Source organism: Anomaloglossus baeobatrachus, unplaced genomic scaffold (genome assembly GCF_048569485.1).
Source record: "Anomaloglossus baeobatrachus isolate aAnoBae1 unplaced genomic scaffold, aAnoBae1.hap1 Scaffold_847, whole genome shotgun sequence".
In the NCBI taxonomy this organism is placed as follows: Eukaryota; Metazoa; Chordata; class Amphibia; order Anura; family Aromobatidae; genus Anomaloglossus; species Anomaloglossus baeobatrachus.
Window position 1 is genome coordinate 13,075 of NW_027445236.1, and position 22,461 is coordinate 35,535.

General features: G+C 44.8%; 32 non-coding genes across 32 annotated transcripts; 21 read left to right on the plus strand and 11 right to left on the minus strand.

The window, feature by feature from the left end:
- Nucleotides 1-191: 191 nt before the first annotated feature.
- On the minus strand, nt 192-265 carry TRNAN-GUU (transfer RNA asparagine (anticodon GUU)). The gene has a single exon. It is a non-coding gene; the product is annotated as a tRNA-Asn (tRNA).
- A 677-nt stretch (nt 266-942) lies between these two features.
- Nucleotides 943-1,015, plus strand: TRNAA-UGC (transfer RNA alanine (anticodon UGC)). The gene has a single exon. It is a non-coding gene; the product is annotated as a tRNA-Ala (tRNA).
- Nucleotides 1,016-1,618: 603 nt separating this feature from the next.
- Nucleotides 1,619-1,691, plus strand: TRNAA-CGC (transfer RNA alanine (anticodon CGC)). Its single transcript has one exon. It is a non-coding gene; the product is annotated as a tRNA-Ala (tRNA).
- A 619-nt stretch (nt 1,692-2,310) lies between these two features.
- Nucleotides 2,311-2,384, minus strand: TRNAN-GUU (transfer RNA asparagine (anticodon GUU)). The gene has a single exon. It is a non-coding gene; the product is annotated as a tRNA-Asn (tRNA).
- A 677-nt stretch (nt 2,385-3,061) lies between these two features.
- On the plus strand, nt 3,062-3,134 carry TRNAA-UGC (transfer RNA alanine (anticodon UGC)). The gene has a single exon. It is a non-coding gene; the product is annotated as a tRNA-Ala (tRNA).
- Nucleotides 3,135-3,736: 602 nt separating this feature from the next.
- On the plus strand, nt 3,737-3,809 carry TRNAA-CGC (transfer RNA alanine (anticodon CGC)). The gene has a single exon. It is a non-coding gene; the product is annotated as a tRNA-Ala (tRNA).
- Nucleotides 3,810-4,428: 619 nt separating this feature from the next.
- On the minus strand, nt 4,429-4,502 carry TRNAN-GUU (transfer RNA asparagine (anticodon GUU)). Its single transcript has one exon. It is a non-coding gene; the product is annotated as a tRNA-Asn (tRNA).
- A 677-nt stretch (nt 4,503-5,179) lies between these two features.
- Nucleotides 5,180-5,252, plus strand: TRNAA-UGC (transfer RNA alanine (anticodon UGC)). Its single transcript has one exon. It is a non-coding gene; the product is annotated as a tRNA-Ala (tRNA).
- Nucleotides 5,253-5,857: 605 nt separating this feature from the next.
- Nucleotides 5,858-5,930, plus strand: TRNAA-CGC (transfer RNA alanine (anticodon CGC)). The gene has a single exon. It is a non-coding gene; the product is annotated as a tRNA-Ala (tRNA).
- Nucleotides 5,931-6,549: 619 nt separating this feature from the next.
- TRNAN-GUU (transfer RNA asparagine (anticodon GUU)) lies at nt 6,550-6,623 on the minus strand. The gene has a single exon. It is a non-coding gene; the product is annotated as a tRNA-Asn (tRNA).
- A 677-nt stretch (nt 6,624-7,300) lies between these two features.
- On the plus strand, nt 7,301-7,373 carry TRNAA-UGC (transfer RNA alanine (anticodon UGC)). The gene has a single exon. It is a non-coding gene; the product is annotated as a tRNA-Ala (tRNA).
- A 603-nt stretch (nt 7,374-7,976) lies between these two features.
- On the plus strand, nt 7,977-8,049 carry TRNAA-CGC (transfer RNA alanine (anticodon CGC)). Its single transcript has one exon. It is a non-coding gene; the product is annotated as a tRNA-Ala (tRNA).
- Nucleotides 8,050-8,668: 619 nt separating this feature from the next.
- On the minus strand, nt 8,669-8,742 carry TRNAN-GUU (transfer RNA asparagine (anticodon GUU)). Its single transcript has one exon. It is a non-coding gene; the product is annotated as a tRNA-Asn (tRNA).
- A 677-nt stretch (nt 8,743-9,419) lies between these two features.
- Nucleotides 9,420-9,492, plus strand: TRNAA-UGC (transfer RNA alanine (anticodon UGC)). The gene has a single exon. It is a non-coding gene; the product is annotated as a tRNA-Ala (tRNA).
- Nucleotides 9,493-10,095: 603 nt separating this feature from the next.
- Nucleotides 10,096-10,168, plus strand: TRNAA-CGC (transfer RNA alanine (anticodon CGC)). The gene has a single exon. It is a non-coding gene; the product is annotated as a tRNA-Ala (tRNA).
- Nucleotides 10,169-10,787: 619 nt separating this feature from the next.
- Nucleotides 10,788-10,861, minus strand: TRNAN-GUU (transfer RNA asparagine (anticodon GUU)). Its single transcript has one exon. It is a non-coding gene; the product is annotated as a tRNA-Asn (tRNA).
- A 677-nt stretch (nt 10,862-11,538) lies between these two features.
- TRNAA-UGC (transfer RNA alanine (anticodon UGC)) lies at nt 11,539-11,611 on the plus strand. Its single transcript has one exon. It is a non-coding gene; the product is annotated as a tRNA-Ala (tRNA).
- Nucleotides 11,612-12,216: 605 nt separating this feature from the next.
- TRNAA-CGC (transfer RNA alanine (anticodon CGC)) lies at nt 12,217-12,289 on the plus strand. The gene has a single exon. It is a non-coding gene; the product is annotated as a tRNA-Ala (tRNA).
- Nucleotides 12,290-12,908: 619 nt separating this feature from the next.
- On the minus strand, nt 12,909-12,982 carry TRNAN-GUU (transfer RNA asparagine (anticodon GUU)). Its single transcript has one exon. It is a non-coding gene; the product is annotated as a tRNA-Asn (tRNA).
- A 677-nt stretch (nt 12,983-13,659) lies between these two features.
- TRNAA-UGC (transfer RNA alanine (anticodon UGC)) lies at nt 13,660-13,732 on the plus strand. Its single transcript has one exon. It is a non-coding gene; the product is annotated as a tRNA-Ala (tRNA).
- Nucleotides 13,733-14,337: 605 nt separating this feature from the next.
- TRNAA-CGC (transfer RNA alanine (anticodon CGC)) lies at nt 14,338-14,410 on the plus strand. Its single transcript has one exon. It is a non-coding gene; the product is annotated as a tRNA-Ala (tRNA).
- A 619-nt stretch (nt 14,411-15,029) lies between these two features.
- Nucleotides 15,030-15,103, minus strand: TRNAN-GUU (transfer RNA asparagine (anticodon GUU)). Its single transcript has one exon. It is a non-coding gene; the product is annotated as a tRNA-Asn (tRNA).
- A 677-nt stretch (nt 15,104-15,780) lies between these two features.
- On the plus strand, nt 15,781-15,853 carry TRNAA-UGC (transfer RNA alanine (anticodon UGC)). The gene has a single exon. It is a non-coding gene; the product is annotated as a tRNA-Ala (tRNA).
- Nucleotides 15,854-16,456: 603 nt separating this feature from the next.
- TRNAA-CGC (transfer RNA alanine (anticodon CGC)) lies at nt 16,457-16,529 on the plus strand. Its single transcript has one exon. It is a non-coding gene; the product is annotated as a tRNA-Ala (tRNA).
- A 619-nt stretch (nt 16,530-17,148) lies between these two features.
- Nucleotides 17,149-17,222, minus strand: TRNAN-GUU (transfer RNA asparagine (anticodon GUU)). The gene has a single exon. It is a non-coding gene; the product is annotated as a tRNA-Asn (tRNA).
- Nucleotides 17,223-17,899: 677 nt separating this feature from the next.
- Nucleotides 17,900-17,972, plus strand: TRNAA-UGC (transfer RNA alanine (anticodon UGC)). The gene has a single exon. It is a non-coding gene; the product is annotated as a tRNA-Ala (tRNA).
- A 602-nt stretch (nt 17,973-18,574) lies between these two features.
- On the plus strand, nt 18,575-18,647 carry TRNAA-CGC (transfer RNA alanine (anticodon CGC)). Its single transcript has one exon. It is a non-coding gene; the product is annotated as a tRNA-Ala (tRNA).
- A 619-nt stretch (nt 18,648-19,266) lies between these two features.
- TRNAN-GUU (transfer RNA asparagine (anticodon GUU)) lies at nt 19,267-19,340 on the minus strand. The gene has a single exon. It is a non-coding gene; the product is annotated as a tRNA-Asn (tRNA).
- Nucleotides 19,341-20,017: 677 nt separating this feature from the next.
- On the plus strand, nt 20,018-20,090 carry TRNAA-UGC (transfer RNA alanine (anticodon UGC)). Its single transcript has one exon. It is a non-coding gene; the product is annotated as a tRNA-Ala (tRNA).
- Nucleotides 20,091-20,695: 605 nt separating this feature from the next.
- On the plus strand, nt 20,696-20,768 carry TRNAA-CGC (transfer RNA alanine (anticodon CGC)). Its single transcript has one exon. It is a non-coding gene; the product is annotated as a tRNA-Ala (tRNA).
- Nucleotides 20,769-21,387: 619 nt separating this feature from the next.
- On the minus strand, nt 21,388-21,461 carry TRNAN-GUU (transfer RNA asparagine (anticodon GUU)). Its single transcript has one exon. It is a non-coding gene; the product is annotated as a tRNA-Asn (tRNA).
- Nucleotides 21,462-22,138: 677 nt separating this feature from the next.
- On the plus strand, nt 22,139-22,211 carry TRNAA-UGC (transfer RNA alanine (anticodon UGC)). Its single transcript has one exon. It is a non-coding gene; the product is annotated as a tRNA-Ala (tRNA).
- Nucleotides 22,212-22,461: the final 250 nt, after the last annotated feature.

Consider the following 22,461-nt stretch of genomic DNA (forward strand, 5'->3'; position numbering starts at 1 on the left):
TAAACACAGCCCAGCTAAGCTGCTTCCGTCCACATACAAAGAGCTCTTTTCCAAAGGTCTCCTCCATTCTAACTCGGGAGTTCAAAACGTAGGCAGCGAGCAACAGAGTTATTTGTCGGGAGAGCAATTGAAAGACGACGTGGAACCTTCTTCACTCGTACATAGGCTGCTACTTAAGCAAAAAAGACCATCGTCCCTGGGTGGGCTTGAACCACCATCCTTTCGGTTAACAGCCGAACGCGCTAACCAATTGCGCCACAGAGACGCAAACAGATCTTTCTACAGGAACTCTCAGCCAGGCAGGCCGGGCACAGGTTTCTCAGATCAACTTTTTAACATAATATGACAAAAAGAAATCAGCAAAAACAAAGAGACAATTGCTGATGCTCAGGAGGACTCGAGGCGCCGACAATAAGCTCCTGCTGATGGATTCCATCACAAAGACCAAATACATTTTAGCCACTTTTGAAAAGTCAGTCAATAAATAGACCTTCTCAACGAACAGACCACCGGCAGCAGAGTGGCGCAGCGGAAGCGTGCTGGGCCCATAACCCAGAGGTCGATGGATCGAAACCATCCTCTGCTAATTGATTCTTTTTATACAGGTCATCATTATATTTCTTCGATAAGACTGATATTGTGCTACATTGCAACTTTCGTCTCCAAACTATTAAGGGGTTTTTTATTGCTTACCCCTCGGTTCTTCGTAGATATGTAAAGGGTTTGCTTGGAAGAGGTGTGCATGTATTTGTAAGCCACCCTTCACCTTTTAAACTCCTCCGATGATCTTCTACTATGGTAAAATGGAACTCACACTTTAAAAAAAAAAAGCAAGCTATTCTTACATAAAAATTGCCATATAGCATTGCAGCTTCATACCTGACATGATGAGAAAATCACCGTGAAGTGTGGCAAGAAACTAAAGGCAAACCTGTCATGCCAGGGGGATTAGCTCAAGTGGTAGAGCGCTCGCTTTGCATGCGAGAGGCAGCGGGATCGATGCCCGCATTCTCCAAGAGTTATTTTTCACATGGTAGCAGTGATTGTCTTTTTACCTCATGCTCAAAACTCCAACAGCTAAAACTAGGAGGCTTTCGATCAAGGCCAAAACGAGCCTTCGATAGCTCAGCTGGTAAAGTGGAGGACTGTAGAAGAAAGTTAGCAATCCTTAGGTCGCTGGTTCATTTCCGGCTCGAAGGAGTTTTGCGCATTCTATCGGAAGGTTCATCGGGCTGGTAAACACAGCCCAGCTATGCTCGTTCCGTCCACCTACAAACAGCTCTTCTAGAAAGGTCTCCTCCGTTGTACCTGAGGAGTGAGGAGATCAAAACGTAAGCACAAATCAACAGAGAGTTTTTTGTCTTCTCCGTAGATATGTAAAGGCTTTGCTTGGAAGAGGCGTGCATGTATTTGGAAGCCACCCTTCACCTTGTAAAGTCCTCCGATGATCTTCTACTATGGCAACATGGAACTCACACTTAAAAAAAAAAAAAAAAAAAAAAAAAAAAAGATTTCTTACAGAAAAAAAATACCATATAACAATGCAGCTTCTCACCTGACATGATAAGAAAATCCCTATGAAGTGTGGCAAGAAACTAAAAGCACAAATGTCACGCCAGGGGAATTAGCTCAAGTGGTAGAGCGCTCGCTTCGCATGTGAGAGGTAGCGGGATCGATGCCCGCATTCTCCAAAGCTGATTTTTTTCACATGGTAGCAGTGATTTCCTTTTCACCTCATGCTCAAAACTCCAACAGCTAAAACTAGGAGGCTTTCAACCAAGGCCAAGACAAGCCTTCAATAGGTCAGCTGGTAGAGCCGAAGACTGTAGAAGTAAATTAGCAAATCCTTGGGTTGCTGGTTCATTTCCAGCTCGAAGGATGTTTGCGAATTCTATCGGAGGGCTCATCCTGCTAGTAAACACAGCCCAGCTATGCTCCATCTGTCCACCTACAAACAGCTCTTCTAGAAGGGTCTCCTCCGTTCTACCTGAGGAGTTCAAAACGTAAGCACAAAGCAACAGAGAGTTTTTTGTTGGGAGAGCAGCTCCGCCGAAAGCTAACGTGGAACCTTTTACACCCCTAGTATGCTACTCGAGCCAAAGAGACCATTGCCCCTGAATAAACACAGCCCAGCTAAGCTGCTTCCGTCCACATACAAAGAGCTCTTTTCCAAAGGTCTCCTCCATTCTAACTCGGGAGTTCAAAACGTAGGCAGCGAGCAACAGAGTTATTTGTCGGGAGAGCAATTGAAAGACGACGTGGAACCTTCTTCACTCGTACATAGGCTGCTACTTAAGCAAAAAAGACCATCGTCCCTGGGTGGGCTTGAACCACCATCCTTTCGGTTAACAGCCGAACGCGCTAACCAATTGCGCCACAGAGACGCAAACAGATCTTTCTACAGGAACTCTCAGCCAGGCAGGCCGGGCACAGGTTTCTCAGATCAACTTTTTAACATAATATGACAAAAAGAAATCAGCAAAAACAAAGAGACAATTGCTGATGCTCAGGAGGACTCGAGGCGCCGACAATAAGCTCCTGCTGATGGATTCCATCACAAAGACCAAATACATTTTAGCCACTTTTGAAAAGTCAGTCAATAAATAGACCTTCTCAACGAACAGACCACCGGCAGCAGAGTGGCGCAGCGGAAGCGTGCTGGGCCCATAACCCAGAGGTCGATGGATCGAAACCATCCTCTGCTAATTGATTCTTTTTATACAGGTCATCATTATATTTCTTCGATAAGACTGATATTGTGCTACATTGCAACTTTCGTCTCCAAACTATTAAGGGGTTTTTTATTGCTTACCCCTCGGTTCTTCGTAGATATGTAAAGGGTTTGCTTGGAAGAGGTGTGCATGTATTTGTAAGCCACCCTTCACCTTTTAAACTCCTCCGATGATCTTCTACTATGGTAAAATGGAACTCACACTTTAAAAAAAAAAAGCAAGCTATTCTTACATAAAAATTGCCATATAGCATTGCAGCTTCATACCTGACATGATGAGAAAATCACCGTGAAGTGTGGCAAGAAACTAAAGGCAAACCTGTCATGCCAGGGGGATTAGCTCAAGTGGTAGAGCGCTCGCTTTGCATGCGAGAGGCAGCGGGATCGATGCCCGCATTCTCCAAGAGTTATTTTTCACATGGTAGCAGTGATTGTCTTTTTACCTCATGCTCAAAACTCCAACAGCTAAAACTAGGAGGCTTTCGATCAAGGCCAAAACGAGCCTTCGATAGCTCAGCTGGTAAAGTGGAGGACTGTAGAAGAAAGTTAGCAATCCTTAGGTCGCTGGTTCATTTCCGGCTCGAAGGAGTTTTGCGCATTCTATCGGAAGGTTCATCGGGCTGGTAAACACAGCCCAGCTATGCTCGTTCCGTCCACCTACAAACAGCTCTTCTAGAAAGGTCTCCTCCGTTGTACCTGAGGAGTGAGGAGATCAAAACGTAAGCACAAATCAACAGAGAGTTTTTTGTCTTCTCCGTAGATATGTAAAGGCTTTGCTTGGAAGAGGCGTGCATGTATTTGGAAGCCACCCTTCACCTTGTAAAGTCCTCCGATGATCTTCTACTATGGCAACATGGAACTCACACTTAAAAAAAAAAAAAAAAAAAAAAAAAAAAGATTTCTTACAGAAAAAAAATACCATATAACAATGCAGCTTCTCACCTGACATGATAAGAAAATCCCTATGAAGTGTGGCAAGAAACTAAAAGCACAAATGTCACGCCAGGGGAATTAGCTCAAGTGGTAGAGCGCTCGCTTCGCATGTGAGAGGTAGCGGGATCGATGCCCGCATTCTCCAAAGCTGATTTTTTTCACATGGTAGCAGTGATTTCCTTTTCACCTCATGCTCAAAACTCCAACAGCTAAAACTAGGAGGCTTTCAACCAAGGCCAAGACAAGCCTTCAATAGGTCAGCTGGTAGAGCCAAAGACTGTAGAAGTAAATTAGCAAATCCTTGGGTTGCTGGTTCATTTCCAGCTCGAAGGATGTTTGCGAATTCTATCGGAGGGCTCATCCTGCTAGTAAACACAGCCCAGCTATGCTCCATCTGTCCACCTACAAACAGCTCTTCTAGAAGGGTCTCCTCCGTTCTACCTGAGGAGTTCAAAACGTAAGCACAAAGCAACAGAGAGTTTTTTGTTGGGAGAGCAGCTCCGCCGAAAGCTAACGTGGAACCTTTTACACCCCTAGTATGCTACTCGAGCCAAAGAGACCATTGCCCCTGAATAAACACAGCCCAGCTAAGCTGCTTCCGTCCACATACAAAGAGCTCTTTTCCAAAGGTCTCCTCCATTCTAACTCGGGAGTTCAAAACGTAGGCAGCGAGCAACAGAGTTATTTGTCGGGAGAGCAATTGAAAGACGACGTGGAACCTTCTTCACTCGTACATAGGCTGCTACTTAAGCAAAAAAGACCATCGTCCCTGGGTGGGCTTGAACCACCATCCTTTCGGTTAACAGCCGAACGCGCTAACCAATTGCGCCACAGAGACGCAAACAGATCTTTCTACAGGAACTCTCAGCCAGGCAGGCCGGGCACAGGTTTCTCAGATCAACTTTTTAACATAATATGACAAAAAGAAATCAGCAAAAACAAAGAGACAATTGCTGATGCTCAGGAGGACTCGAGGCGCCGACAATAAGCTCCTGCTGATGGATTCCATCACAAAGACCAAATACATTTTAGCCACTTTTGAAAAGTCAGTCAATAAATAGACCTTCTCAACGAACAGACCACCGGCAGCAGAGTGGCGCAGCGGAAGCGTGCTGGGCCCATAACCCAGAGGTCGATGGATCGAAACCATCCTCTGCTAATTGATTCTTTTTATACAGGTCATCATTATATTTCTTCGATAAGACTGATATTGTGCTACATTGCAACTTTCGTCTCCAAACTATTAAGGGGTTTTTTATTGCTTACCCCTCGGTTCTTCGTAGATATGTAAAGGGTTTGCTTGGAAGAGGTGTGCATGTATTTGTAAGCCACCCTTCACCTTTTAAACTCCTCCGATGATCTTCTACTATGGTAAAATGGAACTCACACTTTAAAAAAAAAAAGCAAGCTATTCTTACATAAAAATTGCCATATAGCATTGCAGCTTCATACCTGACATGATGAGAAAATCACCGTGAAGTGTGGCAAGAAACTAAAGGCAAACCTGTCATGCCAGGGGGATTAGCTCAAGTGGTAGAGCGCTCGCTTTGCATGCGAGAGGCAGCGGGATCGATGCCCGCATTCTCCAAGAGTTATTTTTCACATGGTAGCAGTGATTGTCTTTTTACCTCATGCTCAAAACTCCAACAGCTAAAACTAGGAGGCTTTCGATCAAGGCCAAAACGAGCCTTCGATAGCTCAGCTGGTAAAGTGGAGGACTGTAGAAGAAAGTTAGCAATCCTTAGGTCGCTGGTTCATTTCCGGCTCGAAGGAGTTTTGCGCATTCTATCGGAAGGTTCATCGGGCTGGTAAACACAGCCCAGCTATGCTCGTTCCGTCCACCTACAAACAGCTCTTCTAGAAAGGTCTCCTCCGTTGTACCTGAGGAGTGAGGAGATCAAAACGTAAGCACAAATCAACAGAGAGTTTTTTGTCTTCTCCGTAGATATGTAAAGGCTTTGCTTGGAAGAGGCGTGCATGTATTTGGAAGCCACCCTTCACCTTGTAAAGTCCTCCGATGATCTTCTACTATGGCAACATGGAACTCACACTTAAAAAAAAAAAAAAAAAAAAAAAAAAAAAAAGATTTCTTACAGAAAAAAAATACCATATAACAATGCAGCTTCTCACCTGACATGATAAGAAAATCCCTATGAAGTGTGGCAAGAAACTAAAAGCACAAATGTCACGCCAGGGGAATTAGCTCAAGTGGTAGAGCGCTCGCTTCGCATGTGAGAGGTAGCGGGATCGATGCCCGCATTCTCCAAAGCTGATTTTTTTCACATGGTAGCAGTGATTTCCTTTTCACCTCATGCTCAAAACTCCAACAGCTAAAACTAGGAGGCTTTCAACCAAGGCCAAGACAAGCCTTCAATAGGTCAGCTGGTAGAGCCAAAGACTGTAGAAGTAAATTAGCAAATCCTTGGGTTGCTGGTTCATTTCCAGCTCGAAGGATGTTTGCAAATTCTATCGGAGGGCTCATCCTGCTAGTAAACACAGCCCAGCTATGCTCCATCTGTCCACCTACAAACAGCTCTTCTAGAAGGGTCTCCTCCGTTCTACCTGAGGAGTTCAAAACGTAAGCACAAAGCAACAGAGAGTTTTTTGTTGGGAGAGCAGCTCCGCCGAAAGCTAACGTGGAACCTTTTACACCCCTAGTATGCTACTCGAGCCAAAGAGACCATTGCCCCTGAATAAACACAGCCCAGCTAAGCTGCTTCCGTCCACATACAAAGAGCTCTTTTCCAAAGGTCTCCTCCATTCTAACTCGGGAGTTCAAAACGTAGGCAGCGAGCAACAGAGTTATTTGTCGGGAGAGCAATTGAAAGACGACGTGGAACCTTCTTCACTCGTACATAGGCTGCTACTTAAGCAAAAAAGACCATCGTCCCTGGGTGGGCTTGAACCACCATCCTTTCGGTTAACAGCCGAACGCGCTAACCAATTGCGCCACAGAGACGCAAACAGATCTTTCTACAGGAACTCTCAGCCAGGCAGGCCGGGCACAGGTTTCTCAGATCAACTTTTTAACATAATATGACAAAAAGAAATCAGCAAAAACAAAGAGACAATTGCTGATGCTCAGGAGGACTCGAGGCGCCGACAATAAGCTCCTGCTGATGGATTCCATCACAAAGACCAAATACATTTTAGCCACTTTTGAAAAGTCAGTCAATAAATAGACCTTCTCAACGAACAGACCACCGGCAGCAGAGTGGCGCAGCGGAAGCGTGCTGGGCCCATAACCCAGAGGTCGATGGATCGAAACCATCCTCTGCTAATTGATTCTTTTTATACAGGTCATCATTATATTTCTTCGATAAGACTGATATTGTGCTACATTGCAACTTTCGTCTCCAAACTATTAAGGGGTTTTTTATTGCTTACCCCTCGGTTCTTCGTAGATATGTAAAGGGTTTGCTTGGAAGAGGTGTGCATGTATTTGTAAGCCACCCTTCACCTTTTAAACTCCTCCGATGATCTTCTACTATGGTAAAATGGAACTCACACTTTAAAAAAAAAAAGCAAGCTATTCTTACATAAAAATTGCCATATAGCATTGCAGCTTCATACCTGACATGATGAGAAAATCACCGTGAAGTGTGGCAAGAAACTAAAGGCAAACCTGTCATGCCAGGGGGATTAGCTCAAGTGGTAGAGCGCTCGCTTTGCATGCGAGAGGCAGCGGGATCGATGCCCGCATTCTCCAAGAGTTATTTTTCACATGGTAGCAGTGATTGTCTTTTTACCTCATGCTCAAAACTCCAACAGCTAAAACTAGGAGGCTTTCGATCAAGGCCAAAACGAGCCTTCGATAGCTCAGCTGGTAAAGTGGAGGACTGTAGAAGAAAGTTAGCAATCCTTAGGTCGCTGGTTCATTTCCGGCTCGAAGGAGTTTTGCGCATTCTATCGGAAGGTTCATCGGGCTGGTAAACACAGCCCAGCTATGCTCGTTCCGTCCACCTACAAACAGCTCTTCTAGAAAGGTCTCCTCCGTTGTACCTGAGGAGTGAGGAGATCAAAACGTAAGCACAAATCAACAGAGAGTTTTTTGTCTTCTCCGTAGATATGTAAAGGCTTTGCTTGGAAGAGGCGTGCATGTATTTGGAAGCCACCCTTCACCTTGTAAAGTCCTCCGATGATCTTCTACTATGGCAACATGGAACTCACACTTAAAAAAAAAAAAAAAAAAAAAAAAAAAAAGATTTCTTACAGAAAAAAAATACCATATAACAATGCAGCTTCTCACCTGACATGATAAGAAAATCCCTATGAAGTGTGGCAAGAAACTAAAAGCACAAATGTCACGCCAGGGGAATTAGCTCAAGTGGTAGAGCGCTCGCTTCGCATGTGAGAGGTAGCGGGATCGATGCCCGCATTCTCCAAAGCTGATTTTTTTCACATGGTAGCAGTGATTTCCTTTTCACCTCATGCTCAAAACTCCAACAGCTAAAACTAGGAGGCTTTCAACCAAGGCCAAGACAAGCCTTCAATAGGTCAGCTGGTAGAGCCAAAGACTGTAGAAGTAAATTAGCAAATCCTTGGGTTGCTGGTTCATTTCCAGCTCGAAGGATGTTTGCGAATTCTATCGGAGGGCTCATCCTGCTAGTAAACACAGCCCAGCTATGCTCCATCTGTCCACCTACAAACAGCTCTTCTAGAAGGGTCTCCTCCGTTCTACCTGAGGAGTTCAAAACGTAAGCACAAAGCAACAGAGAGTTTTTTGTTGGGAGAGCAGCTCCGCCGAAAGCTAACGTGGAACCTTTTACACCCCTAGTATGCTACTCGAGCCAAAGAGACCATTGCCCCTGAATAAACACAGCCCAGCTAAGCTGCTTCCGTCCACATACAAAGAGCTCTTTTCCAAAGGTCTCCTCCATTCTAACTCGGGAGTTCAAAACGTAGGCAGCGAGCAACAGAGTTATTTGTCGGGAGAGCAATTGAAAGACGACGTGGAACCTTCTTCACTCGTACATAGGCTGCTACTTAAGCAAAAAAGACCATCGTCCCTGGGTGGGCTTGAACCACCATCCTTTCGGTTAACAGCCGAACGCGCTAACCAATTGCGCCACAGAGACGCAAACAGATCTTTCTACAGGAACTCTCAGCCAGGCAGGCCGGGCACAGGTTTCTCAGATCAACTTTTTAACATAATATGACAAAAAGAAATCAGCAAAAACAAAGAGACAATTGCTGATGCTCAGGAGGACTCGAGGCGCCGACAATAAGCTCCTGCTGATGGATTCCATCACAAAGACCAAATACATTTTAGCCACTTTTGAAAAGTCAGTCAATAAATAGACCTTCTCAACGAACAGACCACCGGCAGCAGAGTGGCGCAGCGGAAGCGTGCTGGGCCCATAACCCAGAGGTCGATGGATCGAAACCATCCTCTGCTAATTGATTCTTTTTATACAGGTCATCATTATATTTCTTCGATAAGACTGATATTGTGCTACATTGCAACTTTCGTCTCCAAACTATTAAGGGGTTTTTTATTGCTTACCCCTCGGTTCTTCGTAGATATGTAAAGGGTTTGCTTGGAAGAGGTGTGCATGTATTTGTAAGCCACCCTTCACCTTTTAAACTCCTCCGATGATCTTCTACTATGGTAAAATGGAACTCACACTTTAAAAAAAAAAAGCAAGCTATTCTTACATAAAAATTGCCATATAGCATTGCAGCTTCATACCTGACATGATGAGAAAATCACCGTGAAGTGTGGCAAGAAACTAAAGGCAAACCTGTCATGCCAGGGGGATTAGCTCAAGTGGTAGAGCGCTCGCTTTGCATGCGAGAGGCAGCGGGATCGATGCCCGCATTCTCCAAGAGTTATTTTTCACATGGTAGCAGTGATTGTCTTTTTACCTCATGCTCAAAACTCCAACAGCTAAAACTAGGAGGCTTTCGATCAAGGCCAAAACGAGCCTTCGATAGCTCAGCTGGTAAAGTGGAGGACTGTAGAAGAAAGTTAGCAATCCTTAGGTCGCTGGTTCATTTCCGGCTCGAAGGAGTTTTGCGCATTCTATCGGAAGGTTCATCGGGCTGGTAAACACAGCCCAGCTATGCTCGTTCCGTCCACCTACAAACAGCTCTTCTAGAAAGGTCTCCTCCGTTGTACCTGAGGAGTGAGGAGATCAAAACGTAAGCACAAATCAACAGAGAGTTTTTTGTCTTCTCCGTAGATATGTAAAGGCTTTGCTTGGAAGAGGCGTGCATGTATTTGGAAGCCACCCTTCACCTTGTAAAGTCCTCCGATGATCTTCTACTATGGCAACATGGAACTCACACTTAAAAAAAAAAAAAAAAAAAAAAAAAAAAAGATTTCTTACAGAAAAAAAATACCATATAACAATGCAGCTTCTCACCTGACATGATAAGAAAATCCCTATGAAGTGTGGCAAGAAACTAAAAGCACAAATGTCACGCCAGGGGAATTAGCTCAAGTGGTAGAGCGCTCGCTTCGCATGTGAGAGGTAGCGGGATCGATGCCCGCATTCTCCAAAGCTGATTTTTTTCACATGGTAGCAGTGATTTCCTTTTCACCTCATGCTCAAAACTCCAACAGCTAAAACTAGGAGGCTTTCAACCAAGGCCAAGACAAGCCTTCAATAGGTCAGCTGGTAGAGCCAAAGACTGTAGAAGTAAATTAGCAAATCCTTGGGTTGCTGGTTCATTTCCAGCTCGAAGGATGTTTGCGAATTCTATCGGAGGGCTCATCCTGCTAGTAAACACAGCCCAGCTATGCTCCATCTGTCCACCTACAAACAGCTCTTCTAGAAGGGTCTCCTCCGTTCTACCTGAGGAGTTCAAAACGTAAGCACAAAGCAACAGAGAGTTTTTTGTTGGGAGAGCAGCTCCGCCGAAAGCTAACGTGGAACCTTTTACACCCCTAGTATGCTACTCGAGCCAAAGAGACCATTGCCCCTGAATAAACACAGCCCAGCTAAGCTGCTTCCGTCCACATACAAAGAGCTCTTTTCCAAAGGTCTCCTCCATTCTAACTCGGGAGTTCAAAACGTAGGCAGCGAGCAACAGAGTTATTTGTCGGGAGAGCAATTGAAAGACGACGTGGAACCTTCTTCACTCGTACATAGGCTGCTACTTAAGCAAAAAAGACCATCGTCCCTGGGTGGGCTTGAACCACCATCCTTTCGGTTAACAGCCGAACGCGCTAACCAATTGCGCCACAGAGACGCAAACAGATCTTTCTACAGGAACTCTCAGCCAGGCAGGCCGGGCACAGGTTTCTCAGATCAACTTTTTAACATAATATGACAAAAAGAAATCAGCAAAAACAAAGAGACAATTGCTGATGCTCAGGAGGACTCGAGGCGCCGACAATAAGCTCCTGCTGATGGATTCCATCACAAAGACCAAATACATTTTAGCCACTTTTGAAAAGTCAGTCAATAAATAGACCTTCTCAACGAACAGACCACCGGCAGCAGAGTGGCGCAGCGGAAGCGTGCTGGGCCCATAACCCAGAGGTCGATGGATCGAAACCATCCTCTGCTAATTGATTCTTTTTATACAGGTCATCATTATATTTCTTCGATAAGACTGATATTGTGCTACATTGCAACTTTCGTCTCCAAACTATTAAGGGGTTTTTTATTGCTTACCCCTCGGTTCTTCGTAGATATGTAAAGGGTTTGCTTGGAAGAGGTGTGCATGTATTTGTAAGCCACCCTTCACCTTTTAAACTCCTCCGATGATCTTCTACTATGGTAAAATGGAACTCACACTTTAAAAAAAAAAAGCAAGCTATTCTTACATAAAAATTGCCATATAGCATTGCAGCTTCATACCTGACATGATGAGAAAATCACCGTGAAGTGTGGCAAGAAACTAAAGGCAAACCTGTCATGCCAGGGGGATTAGCTCAAGTGGTAGAGCGCTCGCTTTGCATGCGAGAGGCAGCGGGATCGATGCCCGCATTCTCCAAGAGTTATTTTTCACATGGTAGCAGTGATTGTCTTTTTACCTCATGCTCAAAACTCCAACAGCTAAAACTAGGAGGCTTTCGATCAAGGCCAAAACGAGCCTTCGATAGCTCAGCTGGTAAAGTGGAGGACTGTAGAAGAAAGTTAGCAATCCTTAGGTCGCTGGTTCATTTCCGGCTCGAAGGAGTTTTGCGCATTCTATCGGAAGGTTCATCGGGCTGGTAAACACAGCCCAGCTATGCTCGTTCCGTCCACCTACAAACAGCTCTTCTAGAAAGGTCTCCTCCGTTGTACCTGAGGAGTGAGGAGATCAAAACGTAAGCACAAATCAACAGAGAGTTTTTTGTCTTCTCCGTAGATATGTAAAGGCTTTGCTTGGAAGAGGCGTGCATGTATTTGGAAGCCACCCTTCACCTTGTAAAGTCCTCCGATGATCTTCTACTATGGCAACATGGAACTCACACTTAAAAAAAAAAAAAAAAAAAAAAAAAAAAAAAGATTTCTTACAGAAAAAAAATACCATATAACAATGCAGCTTCTCACCTGACATGATAAGAAAATCCCTATGAAGTGTGGCAAGAAACTAAAAGCACAAATGTCACGCCAGGGGAATTAGCTCAAGTGGTAGAGCGCTCGCTTCGCATGTGAGAGGTAGCGGGATCGATGCCCGCATTCTCCAAAGCTGATTTTTTTCACATGGTAGCAGTGATTTCCTTTTCACCTCATGCTCAAAACTCCAACAGCTAAAACTAGGAGGCTTTCAACCAAGGCCAAGACAAGCCTTCAATAGGTCAGCTGGTAGAGCCAAAGACTGTAGAAGTAAATTAGCAAATCCTTGGGTTGCTGGTTCATTTCCAGCTCGAAGGATGTTTGCGAATTCTATCGGAGGGCTCATCCTGCTAGTAAACACAGCCCAGCTATGCTCCATCTGTCCACCTACAAACAGCTCTTCTAGAAGGGTCTCCTCCGTTCTACCTGAGGAGTTCAAAACGTAAGCACAAAGCAACAGAGAGTTTTTTGTTGGGAGAGCAGCTCCGCCGAAAGCTAACGTGGAACCTTTTACACCCCTAGTATGCTACTCGAGCCAAAGAGACCATTGCCCCTGAATAAACACAGCCCAGCTAAGCTGCTTCCGTCCACATACAAAGAGCTCTTTTCCAAAGGTCTCCTCCATTCTAACTCGGGAGTTCAAAACGTAGGCAGCGAGCAACAGAGTTATTTGTCGGGAGAGCAATTGAAAGACGACGTGGAACCTTCTTCACTCGTACATAGGCTGCTACTTAAGCAAAAAAGACCATCGTCCCTGGGTGGGCTTGAACCACCATCCTTTCGGTTAACAGCCGAACGCGCTAACCAATTGCGCCACAGAGACGCAAACAGATCTTTCTACAGGAACTCTCAGCCAGGCAGGCCGGGCACAGGTTTCTCAGATCAACTTTTTAACATAATATGACAAAAAGAAATCAGCAAAAACAAAGAGACAATTGCTGATGCTCAGGAGGACTCGAGGCGCCGACAATAAGCTCCTGCTGATGGATTCCATCACAAAGACCAAATACATTTTAGCCACTTTTGAAAAGTCAGTCAATAAATAGACCTTCTCAACGAACAGACCACCGGCAGCAGAGTGGCGCAGCGGAAGCGTGCTGGGCCCATAACCCAGAGGTCGATGGATCGAAACCATCCTCTGCTAATTGATTCTTTTTATACAGGTCATCATTATATTTCTTCGATAAGACTGATATTGTGCTACATTGCAACTTTCGTCTCCAAACTATTAAGGGGTTTTTTATTGCTTACCCCTCGGTTCTTCGTAGATATGTAAAGGGTTTGCTTGGAAGAGGTGTGCATGTATTTGTAAGCCACCCTTCACCTTTTAAACTCCTCCGATGATCTTCTACTATGGTAAAATGGAACTCACACTTTAAAAAAAAAAAGCAAGCTATTCTTACATAAAAATTGCCATATAGCATTGCAGCTTCATACCTGACATGATGAGAAAATCACCGTGAAGTGTGGCAAGAAACTAAAGGCAAACCTGTCATGCCAGGGGGATTAGCTCAAGTGGTAGAGCGCTCGCTTTGCATGCGAGAGGCAGCGGGATCGATGCCCGCATTCTCCAAGAGTTATTTTTCACATGGTAGCAGTGATTGTCTTTTTACCTCATGCTCAAAACTCCAACAGCTAAAACTAGGAGGCTTTCGATCAAGGCCAAAACGAGCCTTCGATAGCTCAGCTGGTAAAGTGGAGGACTGTAGAAGAAAGTTAGCAATCCTTAGGTCGCTGGTTCATTTCCGGCTCGAAGGAGTTTTGCGCATTCTATCGGAAGGTTCATCGGGCTGGTAAACACAGCCCAGCTATGCTCGTTCCGTCCACCTACAAACAGCTCTTCTAGAAAGGTCTCCTCCGTTGTACCTGAGGAGTGAGGAGATCAAAACGTAAGCACAAATCAACAGAGAGTTTTTTGTCTTCTCCGTAGATATGTAAAGGCTTTGCTTGGAAGAGGCGTGCATGTATTTGGAAGCCACCCTTCACCTTGTAAAGTCCTCCGATGATCTTCTACTATGGCAACATGGAACTCACACTTAAAAAAAAAAAAAAAAAAAAAAAAAAAAAAAGATTTCTTACAGAAAAAAAATACCATATAACAATGCAGCTTCTCACCTGACATGATAAGAAAATCCCTATGAAGTGTGGCAAGAAACTAAAAGCACAAATGTCACGCCAGGGGAATTAGCTCAAGTGGTAGAGCGCTCGCTTCGCATGTGAGAGGTAGCGGGATCGATGCCCGCATTCTCCAAAGCTGATTTTTTTCACATGGTAGCAGTGATTTCCTTTTCACCTCATGCTCAAAACTCCAACAGCTAAAACTAGGAGGCTTTCAACCAAGGCCAAGACAAGCCTTCAATAGGTCAGCTGGTAGAGCCAAAGACTGTAGAAGTAAATTAGCAAATCCTTGGGTTGCTGGTTCATTTCCAGCTCGAAGGATGTTTGCAAATTCTATCGGAGGGCTCATCCAGCTAGTAAACACAGCCCAGCTATGCTCCATCTGTCCACCTACAAACAGCTCTTCTAGAAGGGTCTCCTCCGTTCTACCTGAGGAGTTCAAAACGTAAGCACAAAGCAACAGAGAGTTTTTTGTTGGGAGAGCAGCTCCGCCGAAAGCTAACGTGGAACCTTTTACACCCCTAGTATGCTACTCGAGCCAAAGAGACCATTGCCCCTGAATAAACACAGCCCAGCTAAGCTGCTTCCGTCCACATACAAAGAGCTCTTTTCCAAAGGTCTCCTCCATTCTAACTCGGGAGTTCAAAACGTAGGCAGCGAGCAACAGAGTTATTTGTCGGGAGAGCAATTGAAAGACGACGTGGAACCTTCTTCACTCGTACATAGGCTGCTACTTAAGCAAAAAAGACCATCGTCCCTGGGTGGGCTTGAACCACCATCCTTTCGGTTAACAGCCGAACGCGCTAACCAATTGCGCCACAGAGACGCAAACAGATCTTTCTACAGGAACTCTCAGCCAGGCAGGCCGGGCACAGGTTTCTCAGATCAACTTTTTAACATAATATGACAAAAAGAAATCAGCAAAAACAAAGAGACAATTGCTGATGCTCAGGAGGACTCGAGGCGCCGACAATAAGCTCCTGCTGATGGATTCCATCACAAAGACCAAATACATTTTAGCCACTTTTGAAAAGTCAGTCAATAAATAGACCTTCTCAACGAACAGACCACCGGCAGCAGAGTGGCGCAGCGGAAGCGTGCTGGGCCCATAACCCAGAGGTCGATGGATCGAAACCATCCTCTGCTAATTGATTCTTTTTATACAGGTCATCATTATATTTCTTCGATAAGACTGATATTGTGCTACATTGCAACTTTCGTCTCCAAACTATTAAGGGGTTTTTTATTGCTTACCCCTCGATTCTTCGTAGATATGTAAAGGGTTTGCTTGGAAGAGGTGTGCATGTATTTGTAAGCCACCCTTCACCTTTTAAACTCCTCCGATGATCTTCTACTATGGTAAAATGGAACTCACACTTTAAAAAAAAAAAGCAAGCTATTCTTACATAAAAATTGCCATATAGCATTGCAGCTTCATACCTGACATGATGAGAAAATCACCGTGAAGTGTGGCAAGAAACTAAAGGCAAACCTGTCATGCCAGGGGGATTAGCTCAAGTGGTAGAGCGCTCGCTTTGCATGCGAGAGGCAGCGGGATCGATGCCCGCATTCTCCAAGAGTTATTTTTCACATGGTAGCAGTGATTGTCTTTTTACCTCATGCTCAAAACTCCAACAGCTAAAACTAGGAGGCTTTCGATCAAGGCCAAAACGAGCCTTCGATAGCTCAGCTGGTAAAGTGGAGGACTGTAGAAGAAAGTTAGCAATCCTTAGGTCGCTGGTTCATTTCCGGCTCGAAGGAGTTTTGCGCATTCTATCGGAAGGTTCATCGGGCTGGTAAACACAGCCCAGCTATGCTCGTTCCGTCCACCTACAAACAGCTCTTCTAGAAAGGTCTCCTCCGTTGTACCTGAGGAGTGAGGAGATCAAAACGTAAGCACAAATCAACAGAGAGTTTTTTGTCTTCTCCGTAGATATGTAAAGGCTTTGCTTGGAAGAGGCGTGCATGTATTTGGAAGCCACCCTTCACCTTGTAAAGTCCTCCGATGATCTTCTACTATGGCAACATGGAACTCACACTTAAAAAAAAAAAAAAAAAAAAAAAAAAAAAGATTTCTTACAGAAAAAAAATACCATATAACAATGCAGCTTCTCACCTGACATGATAAGAAAATCCCTATGAAGTGTGGCAAGAAACTAAAAGCACAAATGTCACGCCAGGGGAATTAGCTCAAGTGGTAGAGCGCTCGCTTCGCATGTGAGAGGTAGCGGGATCGATGCCCGCATTCTCCAAAGCTGATTTTTTTCACATGGTAGCAGTGATTTCCTTTTCACCTCATGCTCAAAACTCCAACAGCTAAAACTAGGAGGCTTTCAACCAAGGCCAAGACAAGCCTTCAATAGGTCAGCTGGTAGAGCCGAAGACTGTAGAAGTAAATTAGCAAATCCTTGGGTTGCTGGTTCATTTCCAGCTCGAAGGATGTTTGCGAATTCTATCGGAGGGCTCATCCTGCTAGTAAACACAGCCCAGCTATGCTCCATCTGTCCACCTACAAACAGCTCTTCTAGAAGGGTCTCCTCCGTTCTACCTGAGGAGTTCAAAACGTAAGCACAAAGCAACAGAGAGTTTTTTGTTGGGAGAGCAGCTCCGCCGAAAGCTAACGTGGAACCTTTTACACCCCTAGTATGCTACTCGAGCCAAAGAGACCATTGCCCCTGAATAAACACAGCCCAGCTAAGCTGCTTCCGTCCACATACAAAGAGCTCTTTTCCAAAGGTCTCCTCCATTCTAACTCGGGAGTTCAAAACGTAGGCAGCGAGCAACAGAGTTATTTGTCGGGAGAGCAATTGAAAGACGACGTGGAACCTTCTTCACTCGTACATAGGCTGCTACTTAAGCAAAAAAGACCATCGTCCCTGGGTGGGCTTGAACCACCATCCTTTCGGTTAACAGCCGAACGCGCTAACCAATTGCGCCACAGAGACGCAAACAGATCTTTCTACAGGAACTCTCAGCCAGGCAGGCCGGGCACAGGTTTCTCAGATCAACTTTTTAACATAATATGACAAAAAGAAATCAGCAAAAACAAAGAGACAATTGCTGATGCTCAGGAGGACTCGAGGCGCCGACAATAAGCTCCTGCTGATGGATTCCATCACAAAGACCAAATACATTTTAGCCACTTTTGAAAAGTCAGTCAATAAATAGACCTTCTCAACGAACAGACCACCGGCAGCAGAGTGGCGCAGCGGAAGCGTGCTGGGCCCATAACCCAGAGGTCGATGGATCGAAACCATCCTCTGCTAATTGATTCTTTTTATACAGGTCATCATTATATTTCTTCGATAAGACTGATATTGTGCTACATTGCAACTTTCGTCTCCAAACTATTAAGGGGTTTTTTATTGCTTACCCCTCGGTTCTTCGTAGATATGTAAAGGGTTTGCTTGGAAGAGGTGTGCATGTATTTGTAAGCCACCCTTCACCTTTTAAACTCCTCCGATGATCTTCTACTATGGTAAAATGGAACTCACACTTTAAAAAAAAAAAGCAAGCTATTCTTACATAAAAATTGCCATATAGCATTGCAGCTTCATACCTGACATGATGAGAAAATCACCGTGAAGTGTGGCAAGAAACTAAAGGCAAACCTGTCATGCCAGGGGGATTAGCTCAAGTGGTAGAGCGCTCGCTTTGCATGCGAGAGGCAGCGGGATCGATGCCCGCATTCTCCAAGAGTTATTTTTCACATGGTAGCAGTGATTGTCTTTTTACCTCATGCTCAAAACTCCAACAGCTAAAACTAGGAGGCTTTCGATCAAGGCCAAAACGAGCCTTCGATAGCTCAGCTGGTAAAGTGGAGGACTGTAGAAGAAAGTTAGCAATCCTTAGGTCGCTGGTTCATTTCCGGCTCGAAGGAGTTTTGCGCATTCTATCGGAAGGTTCATCGGGCTGGTAAACACAGCCCAGCTATGCTCGTTCCGTCCACCTACAAACAGCTCTTCTAGAAAGGTCTCCTCCGTTGTACCTGAGGAGTGAGGAGATCAAAACGTAAGCACAAATCAACAGAGAGTTTTTTGTCTTCTCCGTAGATATGTAAAGGCTTTGCTTGGAAGAGGCGTGCATGTATTTGGAAGCCACCCTTCACCTTGTAAAGTCCTCCGATGATCTTCTACTATGGCAACATGGAACTCACACTTAAAAAAAAAAAAAAAAAAAAAAAAAAAAGATTTCTTACAGAAAAAAAATACCATATAACAATGCAGCTTCTCACCTGACATGATAAGAAAATCCCTATGAAGTGTGGCAAGAAACTAAAAGCACAAATGTCACGCCAGGGGAATTAGCTCAAGTGGTAGAGCGCTCGCTTCGCATGTGAGAGGTAGCGGGATCGATGCCCGCATTCTCCAAAGCTGATTTTTTTCACATGGTAGCAGTGATTTCCTTTTCACCTCATGCTCAAAACTCCAACAGCTAAAACTAGGAGGCTTTCAACCAAGGCCAAGACAAGCCTTCAATAGGTCAGCTGGTAGAGCCAAAGACTGTAGAAGTAAATTAGCAAATCCTTGGGTTGCTGGTTCATTTCCAGCTCGAAGGATGTTTGCGAATTCTATCGGAGGGCTCATCCTGCTAGTAAACACAGCCCAGCTATGCTCCATCTGTCCACCTACAAACAGCTCTTCTAGAAGGGTCTCCTCCGTTCTACCTGAGGAGTTCAAAACGTAAGCACAAAGCAACAGAGAGTTTTTTGTTGGGAGAGCAGCTCCGCCGAAAGCTAACGTGGAACCTTTTACACCCCTAGTATGCTACTCGAGCCAAAGAGACCATTGCCCCTGAATAAACACAGCCCAGCTAAGCTGCTTCCGTCCACATACAAAGAGCTCTTTTCCAAAGGTCTCCTCCATTCTAACTCGGGAGTTCAAAACGTAGGCAGCGAGCAACAGAGTTATTTGTCGGGAGAGCAATTGAAAGACGACGTGGAACCTTCTTCACTCGTACATAGGCTGCTACTTAAGCAAAAAAGACCATCGTCCCTGGGTGGGCTTGAACCACCATCCTTTCGGTTAACAGCCGAACGCGCTAACCAATTGCGCCACAGAGACGCAAACAGATCTTTCTACAGGAACTCTCAGCCAGGCAGGCCGGGCACAGGTTTCTCAGATCAACTTTTTAACATAATATGACAAAAAGAAATCAGCAAAAACAAAGAGACAATTGCTGATGCTCAGGAGGACTCGAGGCGCCGACAATAAGCTCCTGCTGATGGATTCCATCACAAAGACCAAATACATTTTAGCCACTTTTGAAAAGTCAGTCAATAAATAGACCTTCTCAACGAACAGACCACCGGCAGCAGAGTGGCGCAGCGGAAGCGTGCTGGGCCCATAACCCAGAGGTCGATGGATCGAAACCATCCTCTGCTAATTGATTCTTTTTATACAGGTCATCATTATATTTCTTCGATAAGACTGATATTGTGCTACATTGCAACTTTCGTCTCCAAACTATTAAGGGGTTTTTTATTGCTTACCCCTCGGTTCTTCGTAGATATGTAAAGGGTTTGCTTGGAAGAGGTGTGCATGTATTTGTAAGCCACCCTTCACCTTTTAAACTCCTCCGATGATCTTCTACTATGGTAAAATGGAACTCACACTTTAAAAAAAAAAAGCAAGCTATTCTTACATAAAAATTGCCATATAGCATTGCAGCTTCATACCTGACATGATGAGAAAATCACCGTGAAGTGTGGCAAGAAACTAAAGGCAAACCTGTCATGCCAGGGGGATTAGCTCAAGTGGTAGAGCGCTCGCTTTGCATGCGAGAGGCAGCGGGATCGATGCCCGCATTCTCCAAGAGTTATTTTTCACATGGTAGCAGTGATTGTCTTTTTACCTCATGCTCAAAACTCCAACAGCTAAAACTAGGAGGCTTTCGATCAAGGCCAAAACGAGCCTTCGATAGCTCAGCTGGTAAAGTGGAGGACTGTAGAAGAAAGTTAGCAATCCTTAGGTCGCTGGTTCATTTCCGGCTCGAAGGAGTTTTGCGCATTCTATCGGAAGGTTCATCGGGCTGGTAAACACAGCCCAGCTATGCTCGTTCCGTCCACCTACAAACAGCTCTTCTAGAAAGGTCTCCTCCGTTGTACCTGAGGAGTGAGGAGATCAAAACGTAAGCACAAATCAACAGAGAGTTTTTTGTCTTCTCCGTAGATATGTAAAGGCTTTGCTTGGAAGAGGCGTGCATGTATTTGGAAGCCACCCTTCACCTTGTAAAGTCCTCCGATGATCTTCTACTATGGCAACATGGAACTCACACTTAAAAAAAAAAAAAAAAAAAAAAAAAAAAAAAGATTTCTTACAGAAAAAAAATACCATATAACAATGCAGCTTCTCACCTGACATGATAAGAAAATCCCTATGAAGTGTGGCAAGAAACTAAAAGCACAAATGTCACGCCAGGGGAATTAGCTCAAGTGGTAGAGCGCTCGCTTCGCATGTGAGAGGTAGCGGGATCGATGCCCGCATTCTCCAAAGCTGATTTTTTTCACATGGTAGCAGTGATTTCCTTTTCACCTCATGCTCAAAACTCCAACAGCTAAAACTAGGAGGCTTTCAACCAAGGCCAAGACAAGCCTTCAATAGGTCAGCTGGTAGAGCCAAAGACTGTAGAAGTAAATTAGCAAATCCTTGGGTTGCTGGTTCATTTCCAGCTCGAAGGATGTTTGCAAATTCTATCGGAGGGCTCATCCTGCTAGTAAACACAGCCCAGCTATGCTCCATCTGTCCACCTACAAACAGCTCTTCTAGAAGGGTCTCCTCCGTTCTACCTGAGGAGTTCAAAACGTAAGCACAAAGCAACAGAGAGTTTTTTGTTGGGAGAGCAGCTCCGCCGAAAGCTAACGTGGAACCTTTTACACCCCTAGTATGCTACTCGAGCCAAAGAGACCATTGCCCCTGAATAAACACAGCCCAGCTAAGCTGCTTCCGTCCACATACAAAGAGCTCTTTTCCAAAGGTCTCCTCCATTCTAACTCGGGAGTTCAAAACGTAGGCAGCGAGCAACAGAGTTATTTGTCGGGAGAGCAATTGAAAGACGACGTGGAACCTTCTTCACTCGTACATAGGCTGCTACTTAAGCAAAAAAGACCATCGTCCCTGGGTGGGCTTGAACCACCATCCTTTCGGTTAACAGCCGAACGCGCTAACCAATTGCGCCACAGAGACGCAAACAGATCTTTCTACAGGAACTCTCAGCCAGGCAGGCCGGGCACAGGTTTCTCAGATCAACTTTTTAACATAATATGACAAAAAGAAATCAGCAAAAACAAAGAGACAATTGCTGATGCTCAGGAGGACTCGAGGCGCCGACAATAAGCTCCTGCTGATGGATTCCATCACAAAGACCAAATACATTTTAGCCACTTTTGAAAAGTCAGTCAATAAATAGACCTTCTCAACGAACAGACCACCGGCAGCAGAGTGGCGCAGCGGAAGCGTGCTGGGCCCATAACCCAGAGGTCGATGGATCGAAACCATCCTCTGCTAATTGATTCTTTTTATACAGGTCATCATTATATTTCTTCGATAAGACTGATATTGTGCTACATTGCAACTTTCGTCTCCAAACTATTAAGGGGTTTTTTATTGCTTACCCCTCGGTTCTTCGTAGATATGTAAAGGGTTTGCTTGGAAGAGGTGTGCATGTATTTGTAAGCCACCCTTCACCTTTTAAACTCCTCCGATGATCTTCTACTATGGTAAAATGGAACTCACACTTTAAAAAAAAAAAGCAAGCTATTCTTACATAAAAATTGCCATATAGCATTGCAGCTTCATACCTGACATGATGAGAAAATCACCGTGAAGTGTGGCAAGAAACTAAAGGCAAACCTGTCATGCCAGGGGGATTAGCTCAAGTGGTAGAGCGCTCGCTTTGCATGCGAGAGGCAGCGGGATCGATGCCCGCATTCTCCAAGAGTTATTTTTCACATGGTAGCAGTGATTGTCTTTTTACCTCATGCTCAAAACTCCAACAGCTAAAACTAGGAGGCTTTCGATCAAGGCCAAAACGAGCCTTCGATAGCTCAGCTGGTAAAGTGGAGGACTGTAGAAGAAAGTTAGCAATCCTTAGGTCGCTGGTTCATTTCCGGCTCGAAGGAGTTTTGCGCATTCTATCGGAAGGTTCATCGGGCTGGTAAACACAGCCCAGCTATGCTCGTTCCGT